This window comes from Loxodonta africana, chromosome 20, assembly GCF_030014295.1.
Source record: "Loxodonta africana isolate mLoxAfr1 chromosome 20, mLoxAfr1.hap2, whole genome shotgun sequence".
Taxonomy (NCBI): Eukaryota; Metazoa; Chordata; class Mammalia; order Proboscidea; family Elephantidae; genus Loxodonta; species Loxodonta africana.
In genome coordinates this window covers 12933242-12954385 of record NC_087361.1, presented here as the reverse complement: position 1 = coordinate 12954385, position 21144 = coordinate 12933242, and the positions used below count along the sequence as shown (strand labels likewise).

At 38.7% G+C, this 21144-nt stretch overlaps 1 long non-coding RNA gene across 1 annotated transcript; it reads right to left on the bottom strand.

The window, feature by feature from the left end:
* Positions 1 to 18340: 18340 nt before the first annotated feature.
* LOC135228300 (uncharacterized) lies at positions 18341 to 20678 on the bottom strand. The gene is made up of 3 exons (XR_010318690.1): positions 20486 to 20678; positions 19322 to 19390; positions 18341 to 18469 (listed from the first exon to the last, which is right to left on the bottom strand). It is a non-coding gene; the product is annotated as an uncharacterized LOC135228300 (long non-coding RNA).
* Positions 20679 to 21144: the final 466 nt, after the last annotated feature.

Below are 21144 nucleotides of genomic sequence, written 5' to 3'. Positions count from 1 at the left end.
CTCCTAAATGAGAAAAATGTTCCAAACCCTTGATTAAGTTATGATGGTGGGGGGTTGGGGTACAGTGAGTTTCCTACTAATGATAGTGCTTAAAATAACTTAAATTTACTAGCCTTGTGTATATTTTCTGTCTTGCTCTTCACTGAAACAAGACCACATCATTACCCATGACAGCAAGCAAAAACAAAATCATGCAGATAGTAAAGATGCAGGGATTTAGATCTGCAGAAGAGCTTGGAGACTCCCTAACAGCAATTAAAACTTACTCAGTATAGATAAGGAATAGGCAGCGCCCCTCGCCCCATGATTGCATTTGAAACTCCGTAACAAAGAATGCTGATTACAAGGTATATGGGGGTGACATGCCACAAATTCAGAAACTTGACATTGCAGATATGCACACTGAACTCAGTTCATGCTTGGCTCTCTTAAAAACAAGAAGTGGTTTTAAGACTCTTCAACATTTTAAGAAGTAATGGAGTGACAACGGAGGATGACACAGAAGCCTGTGGAGCACAACAAGCTGTGGTTCTGATGGAGATGAAATGGGTTCGGAATGAGTGGGAAAAGCAGATGCTGACAAGCAGAATGTGTCATTACCTAGTGTCGTCTCTGGAGCCTCAGTTCTAAGAACAACTGGTTCAAGGATTGTGGCAGGAACTGATCACAAGTGATAAAAAAAATCAAAGAGATTTTGTGAGCGCATGAAATGTCAGGAAACTCATCTTACCAGTAAAACACTGCTTTTAAGGCTGCAAAGCTAATATTTTTATTCTTAACTCGAGAGAAAGTGGATGTATTTTTTTTTTCTTTGAATACTTCCCCAAAGTACTCATTTGATTCAAAAGACAGTCTTTGGACTCTGCCGGTAACTCGCTGATGTCAACAGTAAGATCTAGTTGGTTAATTACCTGATTCGATTTTTTTTACATAGCAACAAAGTCTCTACCATAGAAAACCTATTTAGCCAGTTTCTTAGAAAAAGACATAGTAAACAGCAACTGGCGCTTTTATGGGAGCCAAAGCCAAAAAGAGCATCCACTTTAAACAGTAATAAATAATAACGGTGCAACAAACATTTCATAGGTTTTAAAGTAAACACAGTGTGTCAGATGGAGCCTGTGGTGACCCCGAATAATTTCTGCCTCCTTGTGTTCACACCTTTGTGTTATCCCTTTCCCTTGAGTATGGACAGAAGCTGTGACTTGCTTCTAACCAACAGAATAAGGTAAAGATGATGGGATGTCAATCCCTTAATTAGGTTACTGTGTGTGTATGTAAGACAGAGAGAGAGAGAGAGGGACAGAGAGAGAGATAGAGAGACAGAGGGGGGAGGTGGGAGAGTAGGAAGAAGAGGGAGGGTAAGAAGCGGTGAGAGAATGAGAGGGAGGGCAGGCGAGAGGGAAAGGATGGATTACACAAAGGCATTAACACCAGGAGGTGAGAATTACTGGGGTCACCCTAGGGTCTGTTCACCACACATGGAAATAGCCAGAAGGAAACCGAGACTCCACTCATTAAAAGACTATGTCCTGAGTGAGAACAGTGGCGTTCAAGATAATAAGATGAAGCACAACTTCTCTGTATGTGGTATCACTAGGCAGGGCAACTTCAGTTCTGTGAACAGAAAAAGCACCATCCTGTGTGGGAAGCAGGCATCACCAAAGCCCGCTGGATCAGACTTAAGCTCTGAAGCAGATGTCTCAGCCCCCTCCAACTCATCCTGCGCCCACCCAACAGGAAGCATCAGCATTTCATCTCCCCTCGGAGGTGAGCTCACCTCTATCCAGGGAGTGGGCTTCTACATACTCCCTGCTTGTCAGCCTTTGTCCCCTCACCCCTCCATTCCTCCAAATTCTGTACTGATGTCTTCCTACTTTCCCTCCCCAAATATTCACCAAGTTCTAGCATGCAGCATGTGTACCAACCAAGAAATTATTTTCCATTTGCATAAATGCTGCCCTACATTGTTTCCCACCAACATAGTGTAGAGACAGCCTTGGTTTACAACTGTAGTGAAAATGGGGAAATAAAACGTCCCTCCTCCTTCCAGTGTATTCCAGAGCTGCTAATATGGTATTGGGTATACAGATGGGACTTAATAAAAGCAGTTTACTTGAACTGATTCCGATTCTGAGCAAGATTTATCTTTAGATATGAACGGAATCAAATAGTAACAAGTGTAAATAAAATAATCGTTGATAGAGAAGGTCCCCTTGTAGGAAGCGCTACATACTCAGCTGTCTCAGCACACATCCCTTGCGACCATGTTCCCCTTGCAGACTAGTAGTTTGTACTCAGGAGATGCAGGGTCTTCCAGACATGAACATACCACAGCTGAGTGAGTGTCTTTCCTAATTATGTGCGTAGAATTTAGGAGCCCAACTGGGGCAAACTGCTCGGATTCCTTAACCCAGAAAGTGCGTATTTACCCAGTTTGGTCTGAGGTACTTCTGGACGGAGCGTGGGTTTAGGTTTGGGAAGTAGACCAAGGGTCGTTTTTGTTGTTGGAGCTGAAGGAAGAAAATTCGGGATTAACATGGTGCTGTGGCTCCATAAACTGAGAATATATTTAACTACCTTGGCTCTATGTTCTTTAAAGCTCATCAGATTCTTTGACTTGAGAGAGCTTTGCTACTCTGGTATGAAATTCTTTCCTTTATTATATATTAACAGGTTTTCTTTAATAATTAAGAGTTTTCCAGATACAAAAAATTATACAAATAGTTACATTTAAGAAATGAAGCTTAAGAATTATTGTTATTATTTTTAAAAGTCCCTATCGTAAATCTGGCTACAAATCACTAGGATGGTTTGAGAGCAATTAATTATATATTATTCATTTATAATTTAAAATGATTTTTGCATATTTTCCACTTAATGACTTACTAGAATAAATATACAAAATTCACTGAAACATCAACAAAGCAAAAAAAAAAAAAAAATCACACAGAAGTTGGAATAGTGAAAATAGGATGCTTAGAGAAATTCAGTGGTATCATACTTGATACTTCACTGGCAATCAAAGGATATACATAAGGGATAAATATGTGGAATCATATTTGAGCTTCAGCTCTAACAAACACTATTGTTTAGACAGAGACTCAGATTGAGAAGAGACATTTTCAAGCTGGGCTAGATAGCAGACAGCTGTCTTGAATTAAGTCCATGTACATTTCCATGAAAAAGTAAGAAAGCCTTCAGAATGTTACGATAAATACTGTAATAGTATAACAAAAGATGACATAGCCATCTATGCAGCATCTCAGATAAGTCTGACAAGGAACAGGAAAAAACACTTGCTAAAGGACATAAAATCATTACCTAAAGATGTCCCAGGAGTAACAGGCTCAAAGTCTGTACCAAGAAGTGATTAAAAAAAAAAAAAATTAGGAAAGAAAAAAGTTAAACACATGATAAAAGTCATCAAATTCTTTTGAAAATGAACTTTAAAATTTTTGATTTTTGACTGTAAAACTAATGCTACACAGGTGAAGCACTGAAGTGAGCGCACGTCGACCTTTGTTCTTACAACATGCTTCTATCCTTAGCATGCCTACCTACGTAGCTAGAAGTTTTGCTTGTGTGAAATGTAAGTTTTGCTTTATGAAAACAGTATTCTCTTGCCCATGACACTAAAGGCCATCTTATTAAATGTTAGAAACTTATGTGCTGTATAATAATATAATTATATATATAATTATTTTTAAATATATGTAATTTTTAAAGCTTAAACTGTAACTAACTTTTAGAACCAGTATGTCCTGTTTCACGTAATTGTATTTGGGTGATTAGGCTCATTGAAACACTTGAAGCTGGTTCTTTCAGAAAACAATTGAAGATGAATGAATTTGTCCTGCTTCTGAGACTCCAGAGGTCTTGGAATCTTGACTCACTGATCCTGTGATTGTCTCAGCAAGATTCCTATTTTTCTATTCTTTACAATGTTTGAGCACATATGGCTTTTTTATATGTGTATTCTGACATAATCGTCAATCAGTCATTTTTGTTCAGAGTTTCTAATGAAATCACATATAAGTACCCTGACAATCCTAATTAATCAGAGCACTGATTTATCCAGTAACGGTGTACTGCCCAACTTAAAACTGTTTCTTAAACCTGCACAGCAATCTGTTGATTGTGTTCTGAGTTGTTTATCTTTGACGCTTGTTTTTATGTTGTCTGATAGTACAATAGAAAACCCTACTTAGTAAGATCTTCAGGCATCTCTCCAATAACAAGGTGTTTAATGGTTATGAGAAAATAATGCCAAAGTGTAGTTCGTAACAGTACTGACTAGAAAACAAAGCCCTACATTGTGTAGGTCATGGTGGATACAATTATTGATACAGTAATGGATAAGCAAAGTAGACAGTGCTCTTTTTTTTGCTGAGAGTACACTTTGGAAAAAGACCAAGACCTCTGTCCAAACAAAGGCATACAAAAGAGCACAATAGGAAGCGTCCTTCAGTCCACGGAACATGTTACTGCATTTCTCTGTTTCCGGGACAGAAAAGCCCTGACCCCGGACGTAGCCACTTGGCTCAAATCCAATCATTGAAGCCAGGCCTTCAGGTCCTCCTACGGACCCATCCAAAAGTAGCTTTGCTGATCGGCAGTTTGAACACCAGCCAAGCGGACGGTGCCTTTCTCTCACTCGGGTTGCACTTACAATTCCTGTCTTTCCGCTGTCACCCACGCCTGTGGCATCTTCTTGCCTCAGTTTATGCTATCTGTGTTCATCCCACTGATAAATCTACCAGGTCCACAGCACACTTACAAGTCCATGGATCTTTTGCTTCTCTAAGAATTAACTACGTGACTAATAGTTGGTACTAACACCAAACCTATTGCAGTCGAGTCAGTTTTGACTCATCCCAACCCTGTAGGACAGAGCAGAGCTGCTTCAATGGCTCCTAAGGCTGTAAACCCTCAGGAAAGCAGACTGCCATATCTTTCTGCCCTCAGAGCAGCTGGTGGGTTTGAACCACCAACCTTTCCTTAGCAGTCAAGTGCTTTAACCACCATGCCACCAGGGCTCCTTTCTAACAGTTGGTAACACCCAATAAATATGTTGCTTTTGCCAACAATCCTTTATTTCTATTTACGAACAGCTTTATGCAAGAGTAGCCTCCTTCCTCAACCAACCTAAGTCATTTATAATTTCAAGAATATTCTTTACAATATTCTATTAATATTCTAAAATATTAAGTGCCAATATGGCACTTAGTAAATGTGTGCCTAGTTGAACTGAATATGATAGCTAGATATTCAACTAGATAATTTTTTGATGAGCCAGAATCTAAAAGAAAAATTGAATGGTCAGGGAAGCAAATAAAATACAGAGGTCTAAGGTCCTCATGTAGGTAACATGAAGTCGAGTCCACATGGGCATCATCACAGCACCGAGGTGGTGCGGCTGTGTCCCCATTTTGGACTTTCACCTTTAAGAGGCAGAGGAGTTATCAGGTGAAGTTAAATTGTTACCTCAGCATCGCATCCAGTGGGGTACCACAGAGACCAGAAACCACATATTTACCTGGTTTGGTCTGAGATGCCACTGGGCTCCATGTGGTTTTAGGTTTAGGACGTGGGCGGCGTTTTCGCGTTCGTTGTGTTGTTTTTGGAACTGAAGAAAGAAAACTGGTTATTGTAGTCTTACGGCTCCAGAAACTAAAGAAAGGATGACACAGGGCTCTAGGTTTTCTAAAACTTTGCTAGATTTTCTTGAGTTTTGAAAAAATTATATCCTGGTTTGGAATTTTTTTTTTGTCATCTGTACGCATTTTTTTTTTTTTGGTCTAGTGACTGTTGTTTTGAGAAGACAGAATATATAACATTATTTTAATAATCCAAAAAGTTAATGATCAGTTGCTGATATCAGGTTTTCAAAGAAGGCCATGACCCAAGGGAAGTGACAAGTGCAGTGTGCCCACAGGGCATCAGAGAAGGACCCAGGCTCACCTGCTGTTGGGAGATTGTGCTTAGAAATTTACCTGGCTTAGGCATACATCGCATTAACTACTAGTAGAATATGCACATTTGGTTTCTTAGAAATATTAGTAGACAATAAAAATGCCCTGCATATCTTAAAACAACAGAGGGCTAAATGCCCAAAAGACCAAAACCAAACCCAGAGCCATCGAGTTGATCCCAACTCACAGTGACCCTATAGGACAGAGTAGAACTGCCCCACAGAGTTTCCAAGAAGCACGTGGCAGATTCGAACAGCCAACCCTTTGGTTAGCAGACGTAGCACTTAACCACTATGCCACCACCGGTTCCTGGCTAAATGACCAGAGAACCATAACTGATACTGATGGGGCAGACACTCCCAGTTGTATTGAGATTTGGCTTTAACACAGAATATTGTTTGAGCCGAATCACATGCTGCTATAAAACATTAATACAATTAGATTGTATGGGAGATCGATGTCCTGCCTTAGCTACAGTCCAGGACCAAATAACTTGTTTTAAGCATCTTCAATACCTTCAAGATTAAGAATATAGTTCAGTGAGAAGAGAGGATGATGAGAAAATCGTATGAAAGAAAAACCTTGGACCAAGATGGTGATGGAACAGACAGGACAATGAGCAGAAAAAGTACTTCTTAAAGATAAGCCATTACCTAATGTGGTTGCCGGAGCCTCGGTTCTCAGAGTGACATGTTCAATGCCTGTAGCAGGAACTGACCAAAAGCAATACGGTGAACAACAAAGATTTTAAAAATACAGGAAAAGTAATAAAATTATCTTGAAAATAGATCTTCTTAACCCTGTAGTCTTTAGAAGGCATTTCTGAATTCCTGGGAAATAGGTACTTATTCTCTAAATATTTGGTCATACTCTGGTATCCATTTATTTCACAAAATAGCCTTAAGCTTTTCTTTTTCCTACACATCCCTATAAGGCCAATGAAAAAAAAATTTCTGTGTTTGATTATCTGGCTCTAACCATACTGGAAACTTAAAAAATTCTTTTAATTGCCTGATACATAATTTCAAATTACTCTGAAAATGTATTGGTATTTGAAAGGTTTTAAACACCCTTATTTATTTTGAGGGATGGTAGCAGTGAGGAGGGTTAGAACAGTATTTTTAATCCATCTATTTGGCTTAGAATTTGTGACAGTTACAGAAATACAAACTTCATAAAAAAATATAATATTGTTTACTACTATCTCTCCTCATTTACTAATTTATTTCAAACTGCAAACTAGCAGATAATTATTCACGTAAGAAACAGAGGAGATTAAGAAAAAAATCTGAAAGATAAATTATTCAACATTTAGTCTGGGTAAATAGAATTTCTGTAATTCTATAAATTAAGAAATTATGGAATTATTCATAGACATTAAATTAAGAGCTACAACTCTTTGATTTTAAATTAGTGTCTCCATTTATTTTTCATTAAATCCAGATTAACTGTAATATTAAGACAACATGTCATCACCAAACTCTTTAAGCATTTAAAAGGAGATTGACTTTCCCTGGTTGTACAATACATCACAAGGTGAAGCTGGTTTAAATCACATCTCAGAGCATCTTCTGAACTGTTAGAAAACTGTAAACAGAACAGTTTGATGAATCCAGGGCAGTAAGGATGAAACCAATATGTATAGCTGATTGCCTTCAAACAAAAAAAGGAAAACCCTATTTTGTTTGGAATTCAGCATCACAAGACGATTTTGTCAACAGAAAGGCCCAGAAAGGACTTTCGTGAGGAACAGACATGCAAGCACAGGCTCCAACTAGCTTTCTCATTGCTTGCCTCCCATATCTACAAATTATGCATCCATAAAAGGAGAGATCTCAACATTTCCTGGATGGAAAGATAGACACAGCTGGTGACTCTTGACAGCATCGAGTGCCACAAGTGATCAGAATGTCTCTCGAGGCAATTAGAGAAAGAAACACAACATGCAGGGTCGGAAGCTGAGCAGCAGATGTAAGAATGCCTGACTGACTGGTTGCTAACATGGGCCCTGCTGACAAGACAGTAAAACCTGCGGCAGCTGGAGCCTGCGTAAGGAGGAAACTCATCAGAGAAGGAAAACGTAAATATTTTCCATTATAAAACGGGCGATAGAAAAGTGGTAAGACAGCACCCTGTCAAAGGCAGTAATCTTTAAGAGGCCCAGAAAAACAAGGCAGCTCCACTGAATTCCAGCTCTCACAGGTTTCACTGTAGTAAACGATTTTGGGGGAATAAATGAAAAAAATGACGAACTGTAATTGTGCACACAAGATAATGTGAGATGATGACAAAAGAGATGAGAAAAGCCAGCTCAGAGACACACAGCCAAGAAAGACCATGGCACCAATGGTTACTGAAAGGGCTTTAGTCTCAAAGGCACCAGGCTCAAAGACTGTATCATAAAAAATAAACAGATATAAGTAACGGGAGTAAGGAAGTCTAAGCTTTTAGGTACTTATTGATCCTTAATTCAGAGGATGTAGAAATGGTTTGATCTAAATTGAGAAAATTCCAACTGCAAAGCTGTTGAATTTTCAAAACTGCTGTTAAGTGTCTTTTTATTTGGCAGGGAACCACTTAGTCAGTAGTTACTGTTTAAAATGCAATAGAGTATATTAGAGGAAGCCAATCAGGTCTTTTTTCAGTTTTGCCTAGTTGTGGTTACTAAGCCACTTTCAGAAATGTTCTAGATACAGAAAAAAACAGGTTTCTATTCACTATGAATCCAAGTGTAGGAAACAAGAGCTAAACATGCTTTAAGAGCATGGGGAATCTGCCCGACTATCAGATATGAAGTATACTTATTTTCCAGACATCGGTTTGTCCATTTAGAACTTCAAACAACAATGTGGCTACTTTTAAAAGATACTGAGTAAAATCATACCATGTGGGTTTTTATACTTTACATAATATGAAAGGTGATAAATATTTTTTAGCAACATTTCCAAAGAAGAGAACTTCTTAAACCAAAGTACTGGGAATTGTGTTTACCGGATTTAGTTGGTGGCATACGTGGCTTTGCTGTGGTTTTTGAGTTTAGAAAGTAAGTGCTTTGGTGGCTTGCAATCCAAAAATAAAAGGCCGCTATTGTTGTGCCATAGCAGAACTGTGAATGTAAAGATTAAAGGTTCTTACACACTGCTTCCCTATTTTATAAATCGGAGCATTGAAAGCAGTGATTACCAGGCTGGATTTGAGGTGCATCCAGTTTACATGGTTTTAGGTCTTTTGGATGGTTTTGATGCTAAAATAAAAAGGTATGAAAGGTTGGCAAATGGTTATGGCTATGACCACCAAAATGAAGGACGTATATGCTTGAGCTAAGGAACTATATAAATTTAACGACTATATAACAAAATTAACACCTGGGGTGGAAAGGTGTGAGACATGTCCATTTTAACTGCACACTTGTAGTTAAACGTTAGTTTAAAACTTTAGTTTTCTCTAAAGGAAAAATCTTCAGAAAACGATCAAAATGTATCTTTGAGCAAAAGTAATGGGAAATGCCATAAGGCCTTTTTTTCTATACAGATGATCTCAAAACTGATAAAGTACAAAAATTCTATTTCTTTGGTTCACAGGCTTTCTTCAGTACAAAAATGGTGAGACGAAATTTAAAACTTGCTTAGAATGGAGGCTTGGAAAATTTAGACATAAATATTAAAAAACACATGGCTACTGTTTGCTGGAGTTTTCCAGTGTAAAATAGTGACAGATTTATTGTGAATGCTAAGAAAATATAATGAAATCATTGCGATTAAACGGTATTAGTACTAATAGCAATAAAACTAGTTTGCAACTTTCAATGTTCCTAAGTTACAAATACCATGACTAGTTTTGTCTTGGAGCTTGAACAAGAACAGTGTTTGTGCCTCTAAATATCCAAACATACTCAAAAAGACATTCTTCAAGGAAACACAGAAGCTGAAGAACCCGTTATTTCATGCATCTTTTTAAAAGGGAGGAAGCCTCACAAGTTGAATGAGTTGAAGCAATAAAATGACAGTCACAGTGGACGAGAATAGAATGTTGCCCTTTGTTCAGTCCAGGATGAGCACACAAGTCTGTCTGAGAAGGAAAGAGTAGGTGGCTTTCTCAACACAAGGACACATGGGATGGGAGGACACAGGGTGAGCGGGGAGCCAGGAAGTTGTGTCCAAGATCACAGCCGTTGCCTAAATGAGCTAAGCAGGATTCTTCCAAAAAAGCTCTAGTATTTTCAGGCTTTTTGGACCCAGACAACAAATGTGAGGGTAAGCATGAATGAGGTAGTGATAACATGGACGAACCGCAGTCATGCCTGAGGTGAAGAATGGGAAAAGCAAGAGTGACAAACCGTGAAAGCAGTTGGAGGGGGTAGAATTACCGACTGTGGGCACCAAGAGCTCCGGTTTTATGGTAGCAGGTTCCAGAGCTATAACAGCAAAAAACAAAAAGCACCGATTACACCAAGCAGCAGCATCATCAGGAAGGAAATATCACCCCTCAAGCTAGGACGCTTCACCTAAACCGCGCTTCCTCTGACTGTGGTTTTCCCTTTTATTTTTCCCATTTGCTGCCCTCTTCCTTGTTGCTTTCCGAAACCTTATCTGCCATGAATATGTATAACGTGTAGAATCGAGCCTGGGTGGCACAGTGGTTAAGAGCTTGCCTGTTAACCAAAAGGCTGGCAGTTTGAATCCACCAGCTGCTGCCTGGAAACCCTGTGGGGCAGTTCTGCTCTGTCCTATAGGGTTGCTATGAGTAGGAATTGACTTGACCGCAAAGGGGTTTTTTTTTTTATTTTAATAACTTGTTGAGTGGGTCAGTTTACTGCTGTGTATACCTGATAACCACAGATATGAACTTAGAAGATTAGTGACCCAAACCGAAGCCAAACCAGCTGCTGTGGAGTCAATCCCAACTCAAGACGACCCCACATGTGCAGAGCAGAACTGTTCCCCAGCGCTCTCACGGCTGTGACCTCTCGAAAGCAGATTACCAGGCCTTTCTTCTGAGGTGTCTCTAGGTGGATTCAATCTACCCACCTTTTGGTTAGTACTCGAGTGTTAACTGTTTGTGCCTCCCAGGGACTCAGAAAATGAGTACAGATGCTCAAATATAGAAATGAAATAGTTTGATTCCTACAGCCCAGTCTCCGAAGTCAGAAGCTACTGTATTTGGCTTTCTGTGTCAACGGGAACCCTGAACACCACATTTACCAGGTTTGGACTTGGGCACTTCTGGACTACGTGTCGCCTTAGGGTGGAGACGGTGACCTGGTGGTTTTCTTTTTTTGGGAGCTGAAGAAAGAAAATGAGCCAGTTATTACAGCGGTGGTGGCTCTGCGAACGGACGATACCATGTACGTCTCGAAAACACACGTAAGCCCTTCTATTTATCGTGGTTACACAGCTTTCTGCTTTGCAACTTTCTGTCATTATTCACCCAGTTAAATGAGGTCTTGAAAAATTATTTTGAGTTTACCATTGGTAAACAATTATCGTCCAAGAGATCCTTCAATTTTTCCATTTTAAAATGGAAAACCTCAAAACCTCATACAGCTTAAAGAATCCAGTCACATAAACATATTGCAGGTGTGTGTTCAACAGGAGCCTTAAAAACGTTCCTTTTAAGAAGTCACTGGAGAGGAAAATCAAAATTTTATTTGGCCTCAGATTCAAAATGGCCAGGTTTTTCACTCAGCGTTAAAGAAACCCACAAACCAACAATACATGTAACAAAGTTCTGAATCCAGGATTTCAAGGGAGGTTTTTTTTTTTTTTTTTATGAAACAAAGGTTATAAGAAGACAGGATTTAAAATTTTTCTTTCGAAATAAGAACAGTGAACACGCACACACAAAATGGCTATTAATATATTAATCCATTAAAGTCAGCCTGGCATTAAAAGCTCCCATTTGGATGAAAAATTTGGTAAATGAGAGACTTCTAGATAGAAGAACTCTGCCCCAAAATTCAAGGCAGTGAGTGGACTACCTTGAAAGATGCCAAGTAGAGGCTGGATGATCCTTGGACCAGGAGATAGTGGGGAGAATTCTGCTTGTGAGTGGGATTTCATTTTCTAGATATTCTCTTTAACATACTTTTCTCTAACTTGAAGACAACAACAGAAACAAAGGTCACCCATTCAATGACTGCTTTACCTAATGCTGTTGTTGAAGGTTTGGTTCCCAATGTTCCAGGTCCCAAGCCTGCATGAAGCATCATCAAGAAAGATTCAAACCCAAAGGAAGAAATTAAGAAATCTACTCAAATATGGAAAATGCTTCATTTTTTTTTTTTAATTACTAGGTTGCACCAATATAAATGGTGGAACGTTTACCCACTTAAGAAATGTCACATAAGAAACAAATTTCTGTTTTTAGACAAAATGAGCAAAAATGTTGCCAGTCTATTAAGTTTGGAAAGAGAGATGGAAAAACAAAGGCACAATTCTCATGTGGAAGATGGGAAGGTAACGAAGTAACCAGCAGTTCATGTTATGAAGGAAAATACGGGTAACTGGCAAGGATGGCACCACTCAGAACACATTTTTTGTTTTCTTGAAGAAAAAGAAGCTCTAAAGACTGGGGTTGGTTTTTTTTTTTCTCTCTCTCCGATTGGGTTTCCTGGTGACACATTGGGTTATATTAGATCTGGAAAGACCACTGTGTTTTCCAAGAAAATCTGCAGATGTTAGAGCTTCGAAAGGAAGAAAAACATCTCCCAAAGTGAAAGCACAAATCTGTCCCAGGGAAGCCCTGGTCTTCCACTGGGAATAACCAAGTTAGAACAAGCTCAGGCCATACTCCTCAAATATCAGGCAGGACAGTAAAGAACATGTCAAACCAAAAATCACGTTTGAAGGCCAAGAGGAACATGGCTTTGCAGGCTGTCTCAGAGCCCCTGCTCAGTCAAGCAGAGGCAGAGAGTGTGCCTTCTGCAAACAGGCTGGGAAAAAGGTATGAAGGATAACTGCGAAACATTAAAAAAAGTATAGTAACAGTAAGCCGAAGCTAAGGACAAGGTAGAACATTTCCAGTCAAAGTTGAGTTGATCCCAGGTACATCAGAGTAGAACTGTGCTCCATAGGGTTTTTGGTGGCTGATTTTTTGGGAGCAGATTGCCAGGATTTTCTTCTGAGGCACTCTTAAGTAGACTCAAACTTCTAGCCTTAAGGTTAGCAGCCAAACACGTTCACCATTTGCACTACCCAGGAACCCCTAACTTGAACACAGAGAATGCTAAAGAAAGATAATTTTTTTTTTTTCACCTGCTAAAGGAAACTATTACCTATTGTTGACTGCGATGGTGATGGAGTCTGAGGTTCCGGGGCTGCAAGAAAAGCAAGCAGTATCAAAGGCAATGCTGAACAGCACCATCTAAGCTAGAAATTAAACTTCCTTTATCATAGAGAATGTTCTCTCACTGGTGAGCAATCGTGTTCTACTGGCTTATGACCATGAAGCTCAATCACCTCACATTCTCTCTCACAATAATAAACTTAGAAAATTCTGGTTTTTGTTTTTGATTTTCAACTATTCCCCCCACTACTTAATATTCTGGAGACTGCCCCCAGTGACTGAGTAAATACTAGCTTAAAGGGTTTATGGATTGTGTCCCCCCAAAATGTGTTTTATAAATCTTAACCTCTATGCCTGTGGTTATAATCCCATTTGGGAATGGGTTGTTTTTGTTATATTAATGAGGCAGGATTAGTGTAGGGTGTATCTTGAGTCAATCTCTTTTGAGATATAAAAGGGATTAAACAAGCAAGCTAGGAAGCAGAGAAAGGGAAAGAGATACCAAGCCATGTGAAGATCACCCAGGAGCAGAAGCTAAAAGAGACAAGGACCTTGCTCCAGAGTTGACAGAGAGAGGAAGCCTCCCCCTAGAGCCAGCACACTGAATTTGGACTTCAAGCCTCCAAAACTGTGAGAAAATAAATTTCTGTTTGTTAAAGGCACACACTTGGGGTGTTTCTGTTATGGCAGCACTAGGTAACCAAGACAAAGGGAGTGCAGGTGGTCTTTCTGAGGCTGTTCTAAGTGTCCTGTCACCTGTCATTTTGTTTTCCATCCAGCAGGTAAGTTGGGTTCATCCAAGGACATGGAAGACACAGAGACCCAAGTTTCTGTGCTGTTAGCTTTGAATGGTCTTCAGCCTGGTTGGACCTAATGTTCTTTTATAAAAGATAGGAATTGAACTTATGGTCCAAAGGGGCCATGAGTGTTCATATGGTCTTCATCATATTTCCTAGCAGCTATTGCTGATAAACGAATTTACATGTGAAATCGCTTAGTTAAACTTTGCTTAGTTAGATAGGAGTTAAAAAAAAAAAAAGTCTTGAATTTCATGAAATGCAGAATAAGTTGAATAACTGAATATTATTTAATATTCTGGTGGAGAGCAAGCCTCCAACATTCATCGAAACTGGCAGTAGGTCCATCATGCTTCATGCTGAACGTGATTTGGCTACGGTGTCTGTTTGGGCTTTTTTAAAGAGAGTATCAAATAGGCAGCTTATTATTCTACAGAACAAAAAAGGATTATTTTCTTTAGAGGAGAAGCAAAAAAAAAAAAAAAAAAAAAGAGCTCTGCTTTTTAAAGAAAAGAAAAAGTAAAGATTCCATTTATGACTATTCTGTCTTATAGAGAGAAATTAATATGGAGCTAACTGACCATCTTAAAATTTAAATTATTTTGCTACCTATACATTCATGATATGACATTTTCCAGGAGTTATCTCTGGCATTTCTGGGCTAAGGGATGCAGAGGGTTTGGGGGAAGCAAGTAAGGACTCTCTAGCAACTGAAAAAGAAAACACAACAAAAACAACCAAAAAAATGCAGAGAGAGAATTTTCATATATTCTAAAATCAGTGCATAATAGCATAAGGTACCAATTAAAGGCAGCAGCATGCACTAGCATGTCTGTGGCAAAAAATCTTTGTGTAAGAATAAAGAAGAATAAAAATTAGGTGTGAGAGGGCAAAATGAAACAGTAGTGATTAAAAAAGATAGAGCTTGTCCAGAAATAGATTATAATAGGGGAGTGGTGAAGCTGTAGTGATGTATCGGATTGAAGTATACATGAAAAACCCACATTGACTCATAGTGACCCCACAGGACAGAGAAGAACTGCCCCGTAGGGATTCTGAGGCAGTAATCTTTACGGAAGCAGGCTACCGCATCCTTCTCCTGTAGGGCAGCTGGTGGGTTAGGACAGCTGAGTGCTTAACCACTGTGCCACCAGGGATTCTGCATGTATATACGAGTCTGTGTGTGTTTGGGCGAGAGAGAGAGAGAGAATGAGATTGCACACAAGCACACTAGTAAGCATACTCTTGGTGTCTCAGGTTCTGTATGATAAAGGGAAAATAAACCTTAATACATACAAGTATAATAAGTCTCAAGAAGGTAGCCTCATCTGAGAATAGCAAACAGCAAAAAAGTCTTTTGATACTTTAAGTTTATAATTCATGTTTTAATTTCCAAGAAGTTGCCTTCTGAAAGTGTGAAAAAGTAGATTTGTTATACACATGGATTTTTAGCCTTCACAAAGATTGAAGAATGCTGGTTTTGTATGTACAGTAAATCCAGTGAAAGCTAGAACCTGTATAAGGTGGAAGTCTGTCAGAGGAGGAAAACTTCAGTATCTTCCACTAAAACAAATGATGGAAAAATGATAAGACTACACCCTGTCAAAGGTGTAAAATTTGCGGGAACCCAAAAAACAAGGCAGTTCTGTTGAGCTCCAGCTCTCACAGGCTTTACCGTATAAAAGAAAAATACAAATTTTTTAGTTTCTGACTAAGACTGAGACCAATAAGGACAGAACCCCATCAATTAAGCTTCAAATTCAGCTACATCTAAAAAAATGCTAAAGCTAATCAATGTTAGTACTAAAAACAAATACATCTTCTGTTAAGACTTCCTCTATCTGACAGCCTTAAAGTGTTAAGGATAAAGGTATAAAACCCCATCAGGAATGTGAGTGGCAAGCAAATGACTAACCACTCACCTCAGCACAAAACAAAGAAAAATACAAGCTGCTCGTGGCTTCATGGTTAGTTATGAGCACAATTCCCAACTGTGCCCACCACATAAGAAAACTGTGTGAAACAAAGATTTGTAATTGGAGGCTCCCTCCTTTTTTTCAGTCCTTTAAAGCTTGGAGACCTGAATGCCATCACAACCTTAAAAGTTAAACCATAAAGGAATCAATTCTTATTGGGTGAGGTAAAAATGTTGGGATGTGGCAAGTGGCTGTGGCTTTTGAGAAATGCACTGGAATCTCCTTATAAAACAAACCCAAACCAAAATGGATTTTTACTCATTAGATTAACCACAAAGGAAAACCAAAGGAGCAGCAGCCCACGTGGAAAGTGAAAGAGAGAAACAGGAGAGGGCGAGAAGGGCTAGGAAAGGCAGTGAATTATTCCAATTGCTAGTTTATTTGCTCTTTTGAACCTCGGCTAGGAACGGAAATCTTCGACAGACCTGTAAAGACGGTCTGTCCTAAAAAACAGCTAAAACCAAAGCGGTGGTTTGCAGGGATTCAGTAGGTCATTCAAGGTCAACAGGAATTGGTGTAGGTTTGGGTGCAGATTCTGAGGTGGCTATACTTGCTGTTAGGGGGAAAAGTGGGCATATTTTTAGGTGACTAGAAAGTAGAAATCAAAAGAATATAAACTCTTCGTCTTCCAAAGAATTCACCTTTGAAAAGGAAATGTCAGTTCAGCAGGCTCTTTGCTGAAACGCCTTAGAGTGGCAAGAAGACGTCCTTCCACCCTTATTTGTATGACGATGAAATTTTCTCTGTGAAGTATTTTCTTAAAACCTCCAAAGTTAATAATACACCTTATGATGTATAAACTGTATCAGAAGTTTGGAGGAAATTTTTGATGTCTTTGAGTTTTATTTTGTAATAACAGAAATAATTATACAGGAGAAATGGTCAACTGAATGACCGAAATATCCAGTCATTTCTTGACCTGCTTGGTAATAGTAGCTTTGTATTCAAAACACAGCATCGACAAATAGTTACTACCAGTACCAGTCATTATTGAGTCAATTCCAGCTCATGGTGTTCCATGTGTGTTAGCATAGAACTGTGCTCCAAAGGATTTTTAATGGGTAATATTTCAGAAATAGGTGGCCAGGTCTTTTTTTTCTGAGGCACCAATCTTCAACCTTTCAGTTAGCAGTTGAGCACGTTAACTCTTTGGACAACTCAGGGCCTCCTTTTGTACTAGTTACTAAAACCCTACCTGAAATCCCTCTAAGCATACTTTTTAAATCAATGTACAGGAAACCCCTCTCTTATGTAGCCAACTGTCAGCTCTTTAACTGCGAGGGCTCTTCAGTTTTATGAGATACTCTGCCTTCCCTGAAAAACTTCTCTGAGTAGGAGTTCTCATTCCCTTTCTCTGGATGGGAGACCTCACCCATGGTCACAGTGTCAACCACACTCCCTAATTTCTTCCAGTCTGACACCACAACTGGAAATATTACTGCCTTTTCCAAAGGAATCATGAGAGTTCTTTTTCTGAGCAGCTAGTTTTCTTCTGTACCCATTTCACTGCAAAAACAAATCATGCCCAGCTAAGCAAAAATCTCCTGCTTTAATAGTCCAACAAGGAAACATGCCATTAATGGAAATGAAAGTTCAAAATTTAGATGACCATGACAATGTACTTTGTGGCAAAGGTCCCTGTAGCCAAACTTATTTTACAAGTCAACGTTTAAGACAAAAGACCAACAGAAAACATAACAATTTACTCCTTCAGTCTGCCCTGCAGTCTTTATGCAGGTAATCGTCACTGTGTTAAATTATACATAAGGAAATAATCCCTTCCTGCAAAGAGCCTTCTTTTTTTTTTTTTTTTTCTTTAGCAAAAGACCATTAATAGCTCCTGAGAGGTAAAACAGAAATCAGCATTTAAAAACCAGTCTCAATTTAGAAAGAAGGCTTGGCACATCAGGAAATTACAACCCTTTGTAGTCTTGCAGCTTGAGAATCGAGAGGCCCCCAAACAAGGCTGAGCTCTTTGGGGGATGGAAACACTTCTCCACTTCCCAGCTGCAAGGCTATTGTGCAGCGTGACCAGAATTCCAGTCAGCTTTGGTATTGGAAACTATTCTGTAGTGTGTCCTAGACAAGGGAGTCGTCAATCAGTCACATCATTACATTTCTATGTCTTCTCTGTGATGGTCACAAAGCTAACGATATACCACGCAGCCCAGAGCAACACTGTGATGATATAAGAGGGGCTGGCTAGGATGAGATCATTTCATTGCATTTTTGCACTTTCCACGGAAAAATGTATCAAATAGCAAAACAGAAATCAGAAGCTCTTGCTCCAGAGATGTATGACACAATTTTCAATGCTAGTTTTGGAATAATAAAGAAAAAAAAAAAAGTTTAGGGTAATTACCAGCTTTGGTGTGTGTCACTTCTGAGCTGAGGGAGAGTTTAGGTTTCAAAGAAAGGAATTGTGTTTTACTGGGAGCTGGAAAAATAAAGAAACAAAGTAATCAACAAATAACACTTAGGTATTTTAGTATCTTAAACCACAAAAGGAAAACCTAAAAAACAAACTATATATGTTAAGTATAATCAACCCAACATTTTGGAAAATTTGGGAAATACTCCATTAAAGACAATTTCATGGTCCATTCACAAAGAAGAATCTACTAGAAAGGTAAATACAGTGATAAATTTCCACCTGGTTTAAAAAAAATCTCAAGGGTATATTTAACCTTGGAGAAGAAAAACATAGATATAGCACTGCAATTAAATAATCACTATAATTACATAACGAGAGTGATTTTTGAACCACGATTAAAAAAAAAAAATCAGCCTAACTAATTTTCACCCTTACTTTATATTTCTCAGCAACGTCAGTCTTTAAGGACCACAAAAAAACATGTTTTAAAATTTATATTCACTGATAAGCATAGTGCTATGATGTGAAGCATAAAAAAATTCTATTAACACCATAATAGAAAATCCTTTTTCCAAATGAAGCCTGAAGTTGAACTTGAGGCCCTCACTCAAAAAATAGAGAGCAACACACAAGACTCAGCCTCAACTTCAATAACTGGATAGAAGACAAGGAAGAAGCAATGGCCCAACAGCTTTCTAAGGCACAAGAGAATGTATAAATGCTGAGCTCGGGTCTCCTGGTTATAGGGCCAGGTATTCGCAGCGTAGGTATTCATGGAGACACTGCATTGTACGAGATGTTCAGTATTGTTCAAACGAGCCATTTAGAATAGCTATAGAGACGTTCCATAGCAGCTGGGCTACCGATTTTCCACAGTGAAATAAAGTAATACAACATCTAAGGACATATCATTACCCAGTGTTGTTTGTGTAGGTTCAGTGATTTTAGAAATTTTAGATGTAATTTTTCCAGGCCTTGTTCTTTCTGGTGATGGAAAGAAAAAAAAAAAAAAAGTTAAGACCCTAGAGACAATAAAGAGTTTTCCTCCAAAGAGGAACTGAATGAGCCTTTTAAAATCCTGCAATATTTAATAATCAGTGTTTACAAAGTATCTAGTGAGAGAAAGCTTTGTGAAAGAATTTTTAAACTCAGTTGTAACAATACAGAGCATAAAAGCTTTGTGAAAGAATTTTTAAACTCAGTTGTAACAATACAGAGCATAGACAATTTTATTTATAATACGATGCCATAAGCAAAACCCAGTTTGTTTAGCGTGATTCTGAGAATACTATTTGACAGTGAAGAATATGACCTCCAGGTTGATAAGCTACCTCTACCATCCAAACTCAGTGCTGTGGTATATACAATTCCCCTGCCTTCTCCTCTATTTAAATCCTAAGGACCTTGAGGGACCTGCATCTGCAACTCTTTCTTTAAGCTTCCACACAAGTATTATAATCTCGCAACACCCACTGCCATAGAGTCGATTCCGACTCATAGCGACCCTACAGGACAGGGTAGAACTGCCCATAGAGTTTCCAAGGGGTGGCTGGTGGATTTGAACTGCCAACCTTTTGGTTAGCAGCCAAGCTCTTAGCCACTGCACCACCAGGGCTCCCGTAATCTCACAAGTAGGTTATATATTATGGTGCTCCCTGATTGTTTGATACATCTTATCACCTTAGGGTCAGAGCACTTTGAAAACAGGAGTCACATCCTCTCCATCTCACCGTTGTCCTAATCCCAGGCAAAGCTATAAACGTAAGGGGCACCAAAACCCAGAACTGTCAGCCTAATAAACACTTAAAAATAGATGCATACCAGGAAAATGAGTTACACTATGTAGCTCACTCTATAATTCCTTGTGTCTAGGTTTATACCAAAATTTATATGCAAGAACATCACATGAATAATTTTTGATAAAATCTTACCAGAAAATTATGATTTTTGTTATTGCATTGTCCCTTATTCATCTTTCGTTAATTTCAAATTTTGTAAAGAAACCAACCTATGGCAGGGAGATGGACATTTTCTATTTGGACTTAAATATCCTGAGAGGTTAAAGAGATACTTATTTACCAGTTTTGGTTCTTGACTGTTTGGGCTTGTGGCGTCGTTTAGGTGTAGAAGGAATAGATGTAGTTGGCTGCGGAGCTGCTGAAAAAAGAAGATTCAGTGTAGCTTTGATAAGCGGTATTTCCTGGGCTCAAACAGTTTGTACCCGTAAACTTCCTGAGTGTAAACATGGTTTATATTTCTTTGGATCCCCAGAGTGCCCATACCATCCTTTAGACACATTAGGTGCTCAATAAAAAAGTGTTGATTGAGCCAAAATGAGCTTAATTTCCATATGAAGATGAAAGGCACATTGTTCAATTAAATGTTCTAGGAAGTGGGCATCCTTGAGGCATTTCAGAACCCATGGGACAGTTAAGAACTCAAAGAATGATTTATTGGGCAGCAGAGAAGTACAAATAAGCTATTCAGGATTTAGAGAACTTCTTTAATTCTGTAGCTCATTACTATCCACACCTTGAGTTAATAAACTTTATTATTCCAATAATTTTCTATTACAAAATGTAGGTTTTGTTATCTCTCTTTTACCCATTTTCATCATGTGAAACATTACAGAGTATACTTGGTACTCTTTATGCTACAAATACTTTGGGGGAAATACTCTGCCAAAGAGGTATCTAAATATGGTAAATAGAAAGGACTATATTTTAAAATAATTATCA